At 37.8% G+C, this 17,910-nt stretch overlaps 3 long non-coding RNA genes across 3 annotated transcripts; all 3 read right to left on the bottom strand.

Annotated features, from left to right (window-relative positions):
* Positions 1-4,495: 4,495 nt before the first annotated feature.
* Positions 4,496-7,004, bottom strand: LOC141598509 (uncharacterized). The gene is made up of 3 exons (XR_012523568.1): positions 6,903-7,004; positions 6,747-6,807; positions 4,496-4,649 (listed from the first exon to the last, which is right to left on the bottom strand). It is a non-coding gene; the product is annotated as an uncharacterized LOC141598509 (long non-coding RNA).
* A 1,949-nt stretch (positions 7,005-8,953) lies between these two features.
* Positions 8,954-11,458, bottom strand: LOC141598508 (uncharacterized). Its single transcript, XR_012523567.1, has 3 exons — positions 11,357-11,458; positions 11,201-11,261; positions 8,954-9,107 (listed from the first exon to the last, which is right to left on the bottom strand). It is a non-coding gene; the product is annotated as an uncharacterized LOC141598508 (long non-coding RNA).
* A 3,710-nt stretch (positions 11,459-15,168) lies between these two features.
* On the bottom strand, positions 15,169-17,708 carry LOC141598507 (uncharacterized). The gene is made up of 3 exons (XR_012523566.1): positions 17,607-17,708; positions 17,451-17,511; positions 15,169-15,322 (listed from the first exon to the last, which is right to left on the bottom strand). It is a non-coding gene; the product is annotated as an uncharacterized LOC141598507 (long non-coding RNA).
* Positions 17,709-17,910: the final 202 nt, after the last annotated feature.

Genomic DNA, 17,910 nt, shown 5'->3' with positions numbered 1-17,910 from the left:
CACAAGAACTAATGAACAAGGACAAATGGTTCACACAACGAGTCACATTTATTAATAAACAAGGACAAATGGTTCATACAACGAGTCACATGGACCAATGAACAAGGACAATTGTTTTAATACAACGAGTCACATGGACTAATGAACAAGGACAAATGGTTTACACAACAAGTCACAAGGACTAATGAACAAAGTCAAATGGTTCACACAACGAGTCACGTGGACTAATAAACAAGTACAATTGTTTAACACACAAGTCACAAGGACTAACGAACAAAGACAAATGGTTCACACAATGAGTCACATTTATTAATAAACAAGGACAAATGGTTCACACAACGAGTCACATGGACCAATGAACAAGTACAATTGTTTAACACAACGACTCACAAGGACTAACGAACAAGGATAAATGGTTTACATAACCAGTCACAAGGACTAATAAACAAGGACAAATGGTTCACACAACGACTCCCGTGGACTAATAAACAAGTACAATTGTTTAACACAACGTGTCACAAGGACTAATCAACAAGGACAAATGGTTCACACAACGAGTCACATTTATTAATAAACAAGGACAAATGGTTTGCACAACGAGTCACGAGGACTAACGGAAAAGGACAAATGGTTCACACAACGAGTCACGTGGACTAATAAACAAGTACAATTGTTTAACACAACGAGTCACAAGGACTAATGAACAAGGACAAATGGTTCACACAACGAGTCACATGGACTAAGGAACAAGTAAAAATTGTTAAACACAACGTACCACAAGGGTTAATGAACAAGAACAAAGGGTTCACACAACGAGTCACATGGACTAATGAACAAGTACAATTGTTTTAACACAACGAGTCACAATGATTAATGAACAAGGATAAATGGTTTACACAACGAGTCACAAGGACTAATGAACAAGGACAAATGGTTCACACAACGAGTCACATGGACTAATGAACAAGTACAATTGTTTAACACAACGACTCACAAGGACTAACGAACAAGGATAAATGGTTTACATAACGAGTCACAAGGACTAATGAACAAGGACAAATGGTTCACACAACGAGTCACGTGGACTAATAAACAAGTACAATTGTTTAACACAACGAGTCAGAAGGACTAATGAACCAGGACAAATGGTTCACACAACGAGTCACATTTATTAATAAACAAGGACAAATGGTTCACACAACGAGTCACATGGACTAATGAACAAGTACAATTGTTTAACACAACGACTCACAAGGACTAACGAACAAGGATAAATGGTTTACATAACGAGTCACAAGGACTAATGAACAAGGACAAATGGTTCACACAACGAGTCACGTGGACTAATAAACAAGTACAATTGTTTAACACAACGAGTCGCAAGGACTAATGAACAAGCACAAATGGTTCACACAACGAGTCACATGGACTAAGGAACAAGTAAAATTGTTAAACACAACGAGCCACAAGGGTTAATGAACAAGAACAAAGGGTTCACACAACGAGTCACATGGACTAATGAACAAGTACAATTGTTTTAACACAACGAGTCACAATGATTAATGAACAAGGATAAATGGTTTACACAACGAGTCACAAGGACTAATGAACAAGGACAAATGGTTCACACAACGAGTCACATGGACTAATGAACAAGTACAATTGTTTAACACAACGACTCACAAGGACCAATGAACAAGGATAAATGGTTTACATAAAGAGCCACAAGAACTAATGAACAAGGACAAATGGTTCACACAACGAGTCACATTTATTAATAAACAAGGACAAATGGTTCATACAACGAGTCACATGGACTAATGAACAAGGACAATTGTTTTAATACAACGAGTCACATGGACTAATGAACAAGGACAAATGGTTTACACAACGAGTCACAAGGACTAATGAACAAAGTCAAATGGTTCACACAACGAGTCACGTGGACTAATAAACAAGTACAATTGTTTAACACACAAGTCACAAGGACTAATGAACAAAGACAAATGGTTCACACAACGAGTCACATGGACTAATGAACAAGTACAATTGTTTAACACAACGAGTCACAAGGACTAATGAACAAGAACAAATGGTTCACACAACGAGTCACATGCACTAAGGAACAAGTAAAATTTTTAAACACAACGAGCCAGAAGGGTTAATGAACAAGTACAAAGGGTTCACACAACGAGTCACATGGACTAATGAACAAGTACAATTGTTTAAACACAACGAGTCACAAGGACTAATGAACAAGGACAAATGGTTTACACAACGAGTCACAAGTACTAGCGAACAAGGACAAATGGTTCACACAACGAGTCACGTGGACTAATGAACAAGTACAATTGTTTAATACAACGACTCACAAGGACTAACGAACAAGGATAAATGGTTTACATAACGAGTCACAAAGACTAATGAACAAGGACAAATGGTTCACACAACGAGTCACGTGGACTAATAAACAAGTACAATTGTTTAACACAACGAGTCAGAAGGACTAATGAACAAGGACAAATGGTTCACACAACGAGTCACATTTATTAATAAACAAGGACAAATGGTTCACACAACGAGTCACATGGACCAATGAACAAGTACAATTGTTTAACACAACGACTCACAAGGACTAACGAACAAGGATAAATGGTTTACATAACCAGTCACAAGGACTAATAAACAAGGACAAATGGTTCACACAACGACTCACGTGGACTAATAAACAAGTACAATTGTTTAACACAACGAGTCACAAGGACTAATGAACAAGGACAAATGGTTCACACAACGAGTCACATTTATTAATAAACAAGGACAAATGGTTTGCACAACGAGTCACAAGGACTAACGGAAAAGGACAAATGGTTCACACAACGAGTCACGTGGACTAATAAACAAGTACAATTGTTTAACACAACGAGTCACAAGGACTAATGAACAAGGACAAATGGTTCACACAACGAGTCACATGGACTAAGGAACAAGTAAAATTGTTAAACACAACGAGCCACAAGGGTTAATGAACAAGAACAAAGGGTTCACACAACGAGTCACATGGACTAATGAACAAGTACAATTGTTTTAACACAACGAGTCACAATGATTAATGAACAAGGATAAATGGTTTACACAACGAGTCACAAGGACTAATTGAAGCAAATGTGGCAACCGAGATTTTGGAGCTAAAACAGCCGGTTTCCAAGATGAAAAGATGAGCACAAATTGCAAAGATTCCATTCGAAAGCGACATCAAATGGTCCCCTTTTTGTACAAGCAAAAGGCCAAAGCAATTGAAGAAGCAAAAACAACAAAAATGGGCAGCATTTGTCACGCCTAAACAGGCTGCCATACTGTTTATTTTGGACCCATTTGTTGTGCTTTTGTGTGTAAAATAACTACTTGTACTTTTGTCCATTTATGCTTTCAATTGTAGCCTTTAGATTAGCTTTTTAGATGGATGGTTTAGATTCATTTTGAGCCTCTATTTAAAGAGCACCTATCCCATGTAAACATTCAGATTTGAAGATTATGAAAATGAATTTAAGAGGTTTTTGAAAAACCCTTGTTTAGTTCTTTGCTTAGTGCTGGAACGACCTCCTTTGCTTAGTGCTTGGAGATGACTCTTTCCATTTGCTTAGTGCTTTGGAAGAGTGTTATCCTAGGCTTAAACATGCTTTGTGATCTTGTTGAAGTCATATCTTTCATTTTATGTTTCAAATAAAACCTCACAAAACAATCCAAACCGAAAACAATACAAATACACAAAAACAATTTGTCTCAAATGAAGTTTAAACAAAGTCCGTCTGTTGTTCGATTTGACATTTTGTTCTGTTTTGTGTCGTATGTTGGGTTTGTTGTTTTTAGGTCGTGGCTCTTCATACCTTTCTCATTTGCTCATGCTAATGTGAGGGTGATGATAACCCAAACGGTTTACGGGACCGTCCTATCCCTAGCCCGGTTTTAGGTCTATTTTTATGTTAATTTTGGCATCATTTTCAAAGGTCTTAAATTTCCTTGCAATTGTTGTCGTCTTTGCTGCGTTTTTTGGCCTATTTTGGGCTGATTAAGGACCACACTCTCGTTTTACTTCAAAATGGTATCAGAGCTTCGGCTCTTGTGTTTTCTTAAACCAAGACGATCTTGGGAAATGGTGGTCCTTGGTGTTCTAGGGTGTTGGCTAACAAGGCGGTTCTAAGTCCGTGCTGTGTGTTCTCGGTTTAGAATTAGGTCCCAAGTACGTGCTGCTGTGTGTTCTTGGGTTGGGATGGTTCTTGTTGTTTGCCCTCTTTAACATCTACACTACATTTTTCTGAAATTGTATTTGTTTTTGAAATCGTCTTTTGTTATACCATGTTTGTGACACCCCGCGATAAAGCGGAAACATATAACTAATAAATTAAAGCGGAAATTGTGAGATTTTAAAAACTTTTAGGTTATTAGTTAAATATTAAAACGCGGGTGCCAAAAACGAAATGAAACAAATACTACGATAGACAAAATTAGGTTATTACAACCCAAGTCTAGAAAGCGGGGAAAAGATATCCCACGAATAAACAAATAAAGGGTTTCTAAATTAGAAACTAAGGTCCAAGGGTTTAGTTCTCGCTAGCCCACACGTCTTCCCCACGTAAGCATCTTCAAACCTGTCATTCATGTAAACATGAACGCATACGTCAGTGGGGAGTAACTCAAGTTCTCCCACCACAATATGTCGAAAAACAGGTAAAAACAACACTTAATCAAATATATTAATCATGCAACATATGTGAACTATAAAGAATAAGGAGATATAATGAACAATCATGATGAAACAGGCATAATACTTTCTTAATAGAATAGGCACGGTACATGAGGATGAATGTACGATCGAGGAATAGAATCACCAAGTCAACCCACTCATGTGGACACGACTCAACAAGTGAAAGACATATACTTAGTATGAACTCAAACAAGACAAACCCTCTAGACTCCAACCTCTTGGTAGGACGACGATCATAATACGGTCCTAGTCTAAACCTGGCGGACTCTCGGGATGGACGACACCCGATTCGACACACGATACCAAATCGTATCCAAGACTCGAAACATGGAACACCTAACCTTGTCACCTAACCGTGACCCCCGGTCCGAAGAGGCGGAAGGAAAAATAGCCCAACTCGGAAACAATGGCACCTAACCGTGACCCAATGTCCGAGGGCAAATAAATGAGGAATGTCAAGTAGTCACACAATGTAAAATGTCGCACTCGAGTCACAATAAGGATAGGAATGATCATGCAGACATCATATGACACGGGATCTTTTAATGTCACATTCATACTTGTGGCTTGCATCTCACCATAAGTACAGATGGGAACATTAATCCCAACGATCTTATCGCAACTAGAGGGCTTATAGCTCACCCCTAATATCCGATAAGACCAAGACTCCCACAACAGAACAATACAAGGCATTATCAAGAGTATGACTCTTCACAAGTAACCCATTAACAATAAATGTCTCATACTTGTCTTATGCAAATAAATATTCCACTTTATAATTTATCATGCCGGTTAAGTAAAATATAAAGAGTGATAATGAATAATTTACGTCATGTGAAATTTACGAAATAAAGTGTGACCAAGCCCAGACGACCCATTTATGAGCCCAATAAACAAACTATAAGAAGCCCAATAATTGAGTCACATTAAGTCCAACAACAAGACATATTAAACCCAACATATTACTCATGTAAAATCCAACTATTAAACCATGTGAAGCCCAACAAGTTGATCATGTGAAACCCAAGCATTTGATCATGTGAAGTCCAATAATTTACTCATGTAAAGCCCAAACAAGTTAGTGACCACAATTTATCAAAAATGTGGGAGAAGGGGAAATAAGGGATATGCTCTCGCCCTTAACCGTGACCAACCCAAGTCACTAAGCGTGGCCAACACCACGTCCAACCAGCCGTGGCCAACACCACAGCCCACGGCCAGCTCCCCGCCCTTGCCCCCCATGATCACCTCACAACCACCACAACTTCTCTAAATTGCAACATCAAAGGGTGAATAACGGAGTAAATGCACAAGTATTTATATATGTATGAGACGGAAATTCGATAGATTGCAATTACCCACAACTCGAATTCTTACCACCCAAATACCAGCCTGACACAACCCCTAAACAACTTGTAAAATACCACCCAAAACACCACTCACGGCTGTCCAAACGGGTTGCAAACAGGCGCCCAAAACAGGGGCAAGCATGGTCCCAAATCTGGGTTTTCAAGCGGGAAAAAATCAAGTGTACATGTGTGACGATATTAATCATGGAGATACGGGGGAAAGAGGGGCGAGAAGACACTAAGAAAACCGGGAATCAAATAGAGTAGAGCATCCCAAAGAGTGCGCATTTTCGGACGGAAATGAAAGGCAATTTCGAGACGGAAACAGACACGACTATACATGGATAACCCCACATACCTTACCATAGCCACACTCGACAAAACCCGGACAAACGCTTGTTGTAAACACCCGTCCTTTTGAGACGGAAACTGCACTCAAATCGACAACCCCAAATCCGTCTATCACGGTTCCAACACAACACCGACAGTCCATTTCAGAAAGTAAAATAAGACAGAAAATTCACCATACCAATGAGATAGTTAAAGAATCGAACTTTAGCAGAAAAGAACATATAAAAACGACCCCTAAGACAGAAATTCTCGACATTTGTCGAGTAACCTATCACCGTTACCTTTATCCTTGCAAATTCCGGAGCAAAACGTCCAAAACACGAGCCTAACATCAGTCTTCAACTAAAAAGGGAGGAAAACGAGTAACATGGGTCACAAAACCGGGTTTGTAATAAGGTGCCCATTTCGAAAATTCAACAAGAATAAGACTTTCTTACCTAGAAATGAGGAGGAAGAAGAGAGGAAGCCAATGGTGCAAGAATCATTAAATTTGGTTGAGAAATGAGGGAGATAACGGAGGTTGAAGGAGGCGGAAATGGTGGTTGGCGTTGGATTATTTCGCTTTGCGTTTTTTTGTTATTATTCTTTGTTTTACGCGATTTAAAAGAAGAAGGGAAATGGGGGGTGGGTCATCCCGACCAACTACACTATATATATATAATAATAATAATAATAATAATAATAATAATAATAATAATAATAATAATAATAATAATAATAATAATAATAATAATAATAATAATAATAGGAGATATTTTGAATGTGTTGTTGGTTTTTAATTGGTCAGTTAAAGTAGGTACAACATGAAATGTGACGGTCTAAAGTTTAGACGGAAATTAAGACGGAGATTATGATTATTACAGTCATCATTATTATCCGACCAAAAATACGTATACATATATTATTATATAAATTGTGCCTTAAAAATATAATTTAATCGTACGTATTTTTATAAAAATGAGCTTTTGTATAATACGTTTATAAAAATCTTGTTTGACATAAAATTAATTAAATTGAACAATTCCAAAAATATTTAATAAAGTAATTCAAATGGCTTAATAAATTTTAAATGTCAAAATGGGAAATTCGCGGGTGTTACAATGTTCTTAACCGCGAAAGTTTGAGGACAAACTTTTCTCAACAAAGGGAGTTTGAAGCAAATGTGGCAACCGAGATTTTGGAGCTAAAACAGTAGGTTTCAAGATGAAAAGATGAGCACAAATTGCAAAGATTCCATTCGAAAGCGACATCAAATGGTCCCCTTTTTGTACAAGCAAAAGGCCAAAGCAATTGAAGAAGCAAAAACAACAAAAATGGGCAGCATTTGTCACGCCTAAACAGGCTGCCATACTGTTTATTTTGGACCCATTTGTTGTGCTTTTGTGTGTAAAATATCTACTTGTACTTTTGTCCATTTATGCTTTCAATTGTAGCCTTTAGATTAGCTTTTTAGATGGATGGTTTAGATTCATTTTGAGCCTCTATTTAAAGAGCACCTATCCCATGTAAACATTCAGATTTGAAGATTATGAAAATGAATTTAAGAGGTTTTTGAAAAACCCTTGTTTAGTTCTTTGCTTAGTGCTGGAACGACCTCCTTTGCTTAGTGCTTGGAGATGACTCTTTCCATTTGCTTAGTGCTTTGGAAGAGTGTTATCCTAGGCTTAAACATGCTTTGTGATCTTGTTGAAGTCATATCTTTCATTTTATGTTTCAAATAAAACCTCACAAAACAATCCAAACCGAAAACAATACAAATACACAAAAACAAACTGTCTATTGAAGTTTAAACAAAATCCGTCTGATTGTTCGATTTGACATTTTGTTCCTGTTTTGTGTCGTATGTTGGGTTTGTTGTTTTTAGGTCGTGGCTCTTCATACCTTTCTCATTTGCTCATGCTAATGTGAGGGTGATGATAACCCAAACGGTTTCCGGGACCGTCCTATCCCTAGCCCGGTTTTAGGTCTATTTTTATGTTAATTTTGGCATCATTTTCAAAGGTCTTAAATTTCCTTGCAATTGTTGTCGTCTTTCTTTGCGTTTTTGGCCTATTTTGGGCTGATTAAGGACCACACTCTCGTTTTACTTCAAAATGGTATCAGAGCTTCGGCTCTTGTGTTTTCTTAAACCAAGACGATCTTGGGAAATGGTGGTCCTTGGTGTTCTAGGGTGTTGGCTAACAAGGCGGTTCTAAGTCCGTCTTTGTGTGTTCTCGGTTTAGAATTAGGTCCCAAGTACGTCTTTGTGTGTTCTTGGGTTGGGATGGTTCTTGTTGTTTGCCCTCTTTAACATCTACACTACATTTTTCTGAAATTGTATTTGTTTTTGAAATCGTCTTTTGTTATACCATGTTTGTGACACCCCGCGATAAAGCGGAAACATATAACTAATAAATTAAAGCGGAAATTGTGAGATTTTAAAAACTTTTAGGTTATTAGTTAAATATTAAAACGCGGGTGCCAAAAACGAAATGAAACAAATACTACGATAGACAAAATTAGGTTATTACAACCCAAGTCTAGAAAGCGGGGAAAAGATATCCCACGAATAAACAAATAAAGGGTTTCTAAATTAGAAACTAAGGTCCAAGGGTTTAGTTCTCGCTAGCCCACACGTCTTCCCCACGTAAGCATCTTCAAACCTGTCATTCATTTAAACATGAACGCACGATCGGTGGGGAGTAACTCAAGGTTCTCCCAGCCACAATATGTCGAAAAACAGGTAAAAACAACACTTAATCAAATATATTAATCATGCAACATATGTGAACTATAAAGAATAAGGAGATATAATGAACAATCATGATGAAACAGGCATAATACTTTCTTAATAGAATAGGCACGGTACATGAGGATGAATGTACGATCGAGGAATAGAATCACCAAGTCAACCCACTCATGTGGACACGACTCAACAAGTGAAAGACATATACTTAGTATGAACTCAAACAAGACAAACCCTCTAGACTCCAACCTCTTGGTAGGACGACGATCATAATACGGTCCTAGTCTAAACCCGGCCGGACTCTCGGGATGGACGACACCCGATTCGACACACGATACCAAATCGTATCCAAGACTCGAAACATGGAACACCTAACCTTGTCACCTAACCGTGACCCCCGGTCCGAAGAGGCGGAAGGAAAAATAGCCCAACTCGGAAACAATGGCACCTAACCGTGACCCAATGTCCGAGGGCAAATAAATGAGGAATGTCAAGTAGTCACACAATGTAAAATGTCGCACTCGAGTCACAATAAGGATAGGAATGATCATGCAGACATCATATGACACGGGATCTTTTAATGTCACATTCATACTTGTGGCTTGCATCTCACCATAAGTACAGATGGGAACATTAATCCCAACGATCTTATCGCAACTAGAGGGCTTATAGCTCACCCCTAATATCCGATAAGACCAAGACTCCCAACGAGAACAATACAAGGCATTATCAAGAGTATGACTCTTCACAAGTAACCCATTAACAATAAATGTCTCATACTTGTCTTATGCAAATAAATATTCCACTTTATAATTTATCATGCCGGTTAAGTAAAATATAAAGAGTGATAATGAATAATTTACGTCATGTGAAATTTACGAAATAAAGTGTGACCAAGCCCAGACGACCCATTTATGAGCCCAATAAACAAACTATAAGAAGCCCAATAATTGAGTCACATTAAGTCCAACAACAAGACATATTAAACCCAACATATTACTCATGTAAAATCCAACTATTAAACCATGTGAAGCCCAACAAGTTGATCATGTGAAACCCAAGCATTTGATCATGTGAAGTCCAATAATTTACTCATGTAAAGCCCAAACAAGTTAGTGACCACAATTTATCAAAAATGTGGGAGAAGGGGAAATAAGGGATATGCTCTCGCCCTTAACCGTGACCAACCCAAGTCACTAAGCGTGGCCAACACCACGTCCAACCAGCCGTGGCCAACACCACAGCCCACGGCCAGCTCCCGCCCTTGACCCCATGATCACCTCACAACCACCACAACTTCTCTAAATTGCAACATCAAAGGGTGAATAACGGAGTAAATGCACAAGTATTTATATATGTATGAGACGGAAATTCGATAGATTGCAATTACCCACAACTCGAATTCTTACCACCCAAATACCAGCCTGACACAACCCCTAAACAACTTGTAAAATACCACCCAAAACACCACTCACGGCTGTCCAAACGGGTTGCAAACAGGCGCCCAAAACAGGGGCAAGCATGGTCCCAAACGGGTTTTCAAGCGGGAAAAAATCAAGTGTACATGTGTGACGATATTAATCATGGAGATACAGGCAGGAAAGAGGGGCGAGAAGACAGCTAAGAAAACCGGGAATCAAATAGAGTAGAGCATCCCAGTAGTGCGCATTTTCAGACGGGAAATGAAAGGCAATTTCGAGACGGAAAACAGACACGACTATACATGGATAACCCCACATACCTTACCATAGCCACACTCGACAAAACCGGACAAACGCACTGTAAACACCGTCCTTTTGAGACGGAAACGCACTCAAATCGACAACCCCAAATCCGTCATCACGGTTCCAACACAACACCGACAGTCCATTTCAGAAAGTAAAATAAGACAGAAAATTCACCATACCAATGAGATAGTTAAAGAATCGAACTTTAGCGAGTAAAAGAACATATAAAAACGACCCTAAGACAGAAATTCTCGACATTTGTCGAGTAACCTATCACCGTTACCTTTATCCTTGCAAATTCCGGAGCAAAACGTCCAAAACACGAGCCTAACATCAGTCTTCAACTAAAAAGGGAGGAAAACGAGTAACATGGGTCACAAAACCGGGTTTGTAATAAGGTGCCCATTTCGAAAATTCAACAAGAATAAGACTTTCTTACCTAGAAATGAGGAGGAAGAAGAGAGGAAGCCAATGGTGCAAGAATCATTAAATTTGGTTGAGAAATGAGGGAGATAACGGAGGTTGAAGGAGGCGGAAATGGTGGTTGGCGTTGGATTGTTTTTCTTCTTTCTTTGCGTTTTGTTATTATTGCTGTTTTACGCAGAAAAGAAGAAGGGAAATGGGGGGTGGGTCATCCCGACCAACTACACTATATATATATAATAATAATAATAATAATAATAATAATAATAATAATAATAATAATAATAATAATAATAATAATAATAATAATAATAATAGGAGATATTTTGAATGTGTTGTTGGTTTTTAATTGGTCCAGATTAAAGTAGGTACAACATGAAATGTGACGGTCTAAAGTTTAGACGGAAATTAAGACGGAGATTATGATTATTACAGTCATCATTATTATCCGACCAAAAATACGTATACATATATTATTATATAAATTGTGCCTTAAAAATATAATTTAATCGTACGTATTTTTATAAAAATGAGCTTTTGTATAATACGTTTATAAAAATCTTGTTTGACATAAAATTAATTAAATTGAACAATTCCAAAAATATTTAATAAAGTAATTCAAATGGCTTAATAAATTTTAAATGTCAAAATGGGAAATTCGCGGGTGTTACAATCACACCACCTTTTAAAAAGTTTCGTCCTCGAAACTTGAAAGTAGAAATGAAAGGTTATATAAAATAAAATTGGACTTTTAAAGTTGGTAACCAAAACATTAAAAGGTTACTTATCGTAAGAATTATAATTCTTCCAAAAGTTTTAAATAAAATTTTCGACAGAACCATATTCTCATCAAAGGAACGAAAGTGTTCTCGTTACGTATTCAAGAACATCACATTCCAGATCAAAGATAAGGTAAAAAGGCAAATCATTTGTATAAATTGAAAATCAAAATACTTTCAAAAACATTAATGAAGAGTTTTCAAAAGTATAAGTCTCATTTATGGAACGAAATTGCTCTTGTCGTGCACACAAGAACGCCAACTTTCCAAGTCAAAGACAGTTTTAAACCAAAAACCACTCGCCGACAAGCGTAGAACAAGTTATCAAACGTCTCCAATAACAAGTTCTATCATCCGATCAACGTCAAAATCAAAAGAGAATGGCAATCCACTCAAATTTTCCTTTGCAAAAGTCCAAATAGAAATGAAGATTTCACTTATAAACTCAAAAAGGAATCAAGTTCCTGAAATATAACATTATACTTTGACAAAGAAATCATAAATAGGTCAAAGTTAACAGAAATTGGATAAAATTTAAAGAAATCTCGGGTTCAGCAATTAAAATCATGTAAAGAAGTCCACGCTCAAGGGACAGTTATGGAATTAAATCAAATTTTCATTTTCAAATCCTTAAAATAGGTAAGGTTTTTCAAAAGTAATATCAACTTTTAACAACGAATCGAAACTGGTAACTTGAAGGTTTAGAAATTGGACGAAAGAAAAGTAACTTAGATATCATAGATACAAGTATGCTAACGGGACTCAAACTCAACTAATCAAAAGAGCTACGACGAATTTCATAGAGCAAGAATTGAAGTCAATCTAACAAGGATGTCAAAGACAGAGTTTTTATAGGCCACTAGCATCAAACTTAAGGGAGGAGCAAGATGAAGCGAGGAAAGGAGGTATGGATGGTAACGCTTATGATCAAGGAGAAAGGGAAATTAGACAACGAGGAAATGCCAAGAATCTCCCCAAATGATTCTGAAAACCTCCTAGTAATAAAACTTATAATCACAACACTCCCAAGAATCTCCCCAAATCACTCATGTTACTTCATCTTAAGCTATTCCTTGAGACCAAGTACTCTACTATAAGTGTAATCTCATCACTCCAAACCCTCAAACATCTACAAACAACTTCCATAGGATCAGGATCAAAACTACTAAAAGAGTTACACTCATAACCAACTATCGACCACTAGGAGTTCTCACTATGGTAAAATCCTTAATCAAAGATCATAATCCCAAGTTCTTTATACATTTCTAACACTCCAAAAAAAATCTTATTCACACCCGAATTCACAAGCATAGATGATCACTTTCCCCAAATTATAAAGATCACCAACCAAAAAGTTAAATAGGTATCTCATACGAATTTTCCTACTCAACCTAACTTAAGTTCTACTAATCCAACTTCGACGAAAACGAGACCCACAAAGAATTCTCAAAGAGCATCTCACTCACTCTACAATGTAGCCAACAATGCCATCACTCCACTAAAGAAACAAAGAGTAATAACCAGGTCAGGAAATGATAGGAAATTCCAAAAGGGATATATGAACATGTCAAGATGTGAGACTAAAAGAGTCGAATCATAAAGATAACTAGTTAACGACCAGTAAGAGATATTAGAATCAGGGAGGTATTCAAGACAAGGAAATAACGAGTAAACTTTTATACTTATAAGAACCAAATCCAACAAAGGCATGAATGAAATGAAGGAAAACGATTAATGGCACGAAGGAGGATTTTAAGGCTTAAACCATACGCTTCCTAAGACTTAAGGTTCTCTCTAACAAGGTCACGCCTATTAGGGTATTATGCCTCCATAACAAAACAACCAAATACCAAAACAAGGGTCAAGGTAAAAACAAACGCTCACTTAAGGGTTGATAAATTGGTTAGACTCTTCGTTCACCTATCCCATCACATGTTAGGATTTCTCTAAAGCAAATCTACCACTCAAGTATAAAAGCACCATTTTATCTCAAGTACTTGACACAACCTCAATGTTTTTAAAAACCAAAAATGAATTAACGAAGACTTCTCAACAAAATTATTAAGGAACAACTAACATCAAATCACATCACCAATCTATACGGGATCATTAACAACAAAAAAAATGGGTTTCCTTCCAAATTCATATCCTAAACTTATCTCATGTTTACTCCTAAGGTGACGACGTTCAACCTACCAAGCTTTCAAATCCCAAACATAAACAACGAAGCCAAGTTCTATAACTTTAATCACATAGGCAACTCATTCCTAACACAAGGATTCCACCAATCAATTATACTCACTTGGTCAAGGAGCTAGGTATAAGAATCACTAAGTATGTCTCATCACATTACCTAAGGCCTTCTAACATCACAACATCTCAAAACTAGGGTTATTGGTCAAATACAAACAAACTCCATAAAAGCCGAATTATTCAACCAAGGCTAATATCCTACAAAAGAAAGAGAACTATCAAAAGGTGTTAAGGGAGGATAAGCAAGGAACAAAGCACAAGTTAAGAGGGTACAAGGGGAATTCCCAAGGAATAAGAAAAGAGAGTTTAGAAGAAGCAGACATTAAGAAGTAAAGAGCAAGGCAAGGTACATAAAGATGGAGGAAAAACTCCGAGGGAGAAGAAGCGTTCTTCAAAAGTTGAACAAATCTTCAATGCTCGACAATAGGCACCAAATCTTGATCTTCATGTAGGTAAGCTCACGGTCATTGATCCAGGGACACAACAATTATTAAATGACAACCCACAAACAGGTTAGAACCTAACAAAGAGCAAACACACCACAGACTACCACCTTAGGTCCTTAAGTCTACCCATCTCTCATTCATTATTCAAGGTCAAGTTCAGTTTAAATTTGGGGTACACGTGTGTGCGTCGGGAGCAACATATGCTCTGATACCAACTGTGACACCCCGCGATAAAGCGGAAACATATAACTAATAAATTAAAGCGGAAATTGTGAGATTTTAAAAACTTTTAGGTTATTAGTTAAATATTAAAACGCGGGTGCCAAAAACGAAATGAAACAAATACTACGATAGACAAAATTAGGTTATTACAACCCAAGTCTAGAAAGCGGGGAAAAGATATCCCACGAATAAACAAATAAAGGGTTTCTAAATTAGAAACTAAGGTCCAAGGGTTTAGTTCTCGCTAGCCCACACGTCTTCCCCACGTAAGCATCTTCAAACCTGTCATTCATGTAAACATGAACGCCACAGTCAGTGGGGAGTAACTCAAGGTTCTCCCAGCCACAATATGTCGAAAAACAGGTAACAAACAACACTTAATCAAATATATTAATCATGCAACATATGTGAACTATAAAGAATAAGGAGATATAATGAACAATCATGATGAAACAGGCATAATACTTTCTTAATAGAATAGGCACGGTACATGAGGATGAATGTACGATCGAGGAATAGAATCACCAAGTCAACCCACTCATGTGGACACGACTCAACAAGTGAAAGACATATACTTAGTATGAACTCAAACAAGACAAACCCTCTAGACTCCAACCTCTTGGTAGGACGACGATCATAATACGGTCCTAGTCTAAACCTGGCCAGACTCTCAGGATGGACGACACCCGATTCGACACACGATACCAAATCGTATCCAAGACTCGAAACATGGAACACCTAACCGTGCCCGAAAGTCGAGTAACCCCAAATCGGAACCTTGTCACCTAACCGTGACCCCCGGTCCGAAGAGGCGGAAGGAAAAATAGCCCAACTCGGAAACAATGGCACCTAACCGTGACCCAATGTCCGAGGGCAAATAAATGAGGAATGTCAAGTAGTCACACAATGTAAAATGTCGCACTCGAGTCACAATAAGGATAGGAATGATCATGCAGACATCATATGACACGGGGATCTTTTAATGTCACATTCATACTTGTGGCTTGCATCTCACCATAAGTACAGATGGGAACATTAATCCCAACGATCTTATCGCAACTAGAGGGCTTATAGCTCACCCCTAATATCCGATAAGACCAAGACTCCCAAATGAGAACAATACAAGGCATTATCAAGAGTATGACTCTTCACAAGTAACCCATTAACAATAAATGTCTCATACTTGTCTTATGCAAATAAATATTCCACTTTATAATTTATCATGCCGGTTAAGTAAAATATAAAGAGTGATAATGAATAATTTACGTCATGTGAAATTTACGAAATAAAGTGTGACCAAGCCCAGACGACCCATTTATGAGCCCAATAAACAAACTATAAGAAGCCCAATAATTGAGTCACATTAAGTCCAACAACAAGACATATTAAACCCAACATATTACTCATGTAAAATCCAACTATTAAACCATGTGAAGCCCAACAAGTTGATCATGTGAAACCCAAGCATTTGATCATGTGAAGTCCAATAATTTACTCATGTAAAGCCCAAACAAGTTAGTGACCACAATTTATCAAAAATGTGGGAGAAGGGGAAATAAGGGATATGCTCTCGCCCTTAACCGTGACCAACCCAAGTCACTAAGCGTGGCCAACACCACGTCCAACCAGCCGTGGCCAACACCACAGCCCCACGGCCACCTTGCCCACCCCATGATCACCTCACAACCACCACAACTTCTCTAAATTGCAACATCAAAGGGTGAATAACGGAGTAAATGCACAAGTATTTATATATGTATGAGACGGAAATTCGATAGATTGCAATTACCCACAACTCGAATTCTTACCACCCAAATACCAGCCTGACACAGCCCCTAAACAACCTGTAAAATACCACCCAAAACACCACTCACGGCTGTCCAAACGGGTTGCAAACAGGCGCCCAAAACAGGGGCAAGCATGGTTCCAAATCTGGGTTTTCAAGCGGGAAAAAATCAAGTGTACATGTGTGACGATATTAATCATGGAGATACAGGCAGGAAAGAGGGGCGAGAAGACAGCTAAGAAAACCGGGAATCAAATAGAGTAGAGCATCCCAGTAGTGCGCATTTTCAGACGGGAAATGAAAGGCAATTTCGAGACGGAAACAGACACGACTATACATGGATAACCCCACATACCTTACCATAGCCACACTCGACAAAACCTGCATAAACGCATTTGTAAACACCCGTCCTTTTGAGACTAAAGCGCACTCAAATCGACAACCCCAAATCCGTCATCACGGTTCCAACACAACACCGAGTCCATTTGAGAAAGTAAAATAAGACAGAAAATTCACCATACCAATGAGGTAGTTAAAGAATCGAACTTTAGCAGAAAAGAACATATAAAAACGACCCCTAAGACAGAAATTCTCGACATTTGTCGAGTAACCTATCACCGTTACCTTTATCCTTGCAAATTCCGGAGCAAAACGTCCAAAACACGAGCCTAACATCAGTCTTCAACTAAAAAGGGAGGAAAACGAGTAACATGGGTCACAAAACCGGGTTTGTAATAAGGTGCCCATTTCGAAAATTCAACAAGAATAAGACTTTCTTACCTAGAAATGAGGAGGAAGAAGAGAGGAAGCCAATGGTGCAAGAATCATTAAATTTGGTTGAGAAATGAGGGAGATAACGGAGGTTGAAGGAGGCGGAAATGGTGGTTGGCGTTGGATTGTTTTCTTCTTTGCGTTTTTTGTTATTGTTTCTTTTTACTGCGAGAAAAGAAGAAGGGAAATGGGGGGTGGGTCATCCCGACCAACTACACTATATATATAATAATAATAATAATAATAATAATAATAATAATAATAATAATAATAATAATAATAATAATAATAATAATAATAATAATAATAATAA

The sequence above is a fragment of the Silene latifolia genome, chromosome 9 (genome assembly GCF_048544455.1).
Source record: "Silene latifolia isolate original U9 population chromosome 9, ASM4854445v1, whole genome shotgun sequence".
NCBI lineage: Eukaryota > Viridiplantae > Streptophyta > Magnoliopsida > Caryophyllales > Caryophyllaceae > Silene > Silene latifolia.
This window is presented reverse-complemented; position numbering and strand designations above follow the sequence as displayed.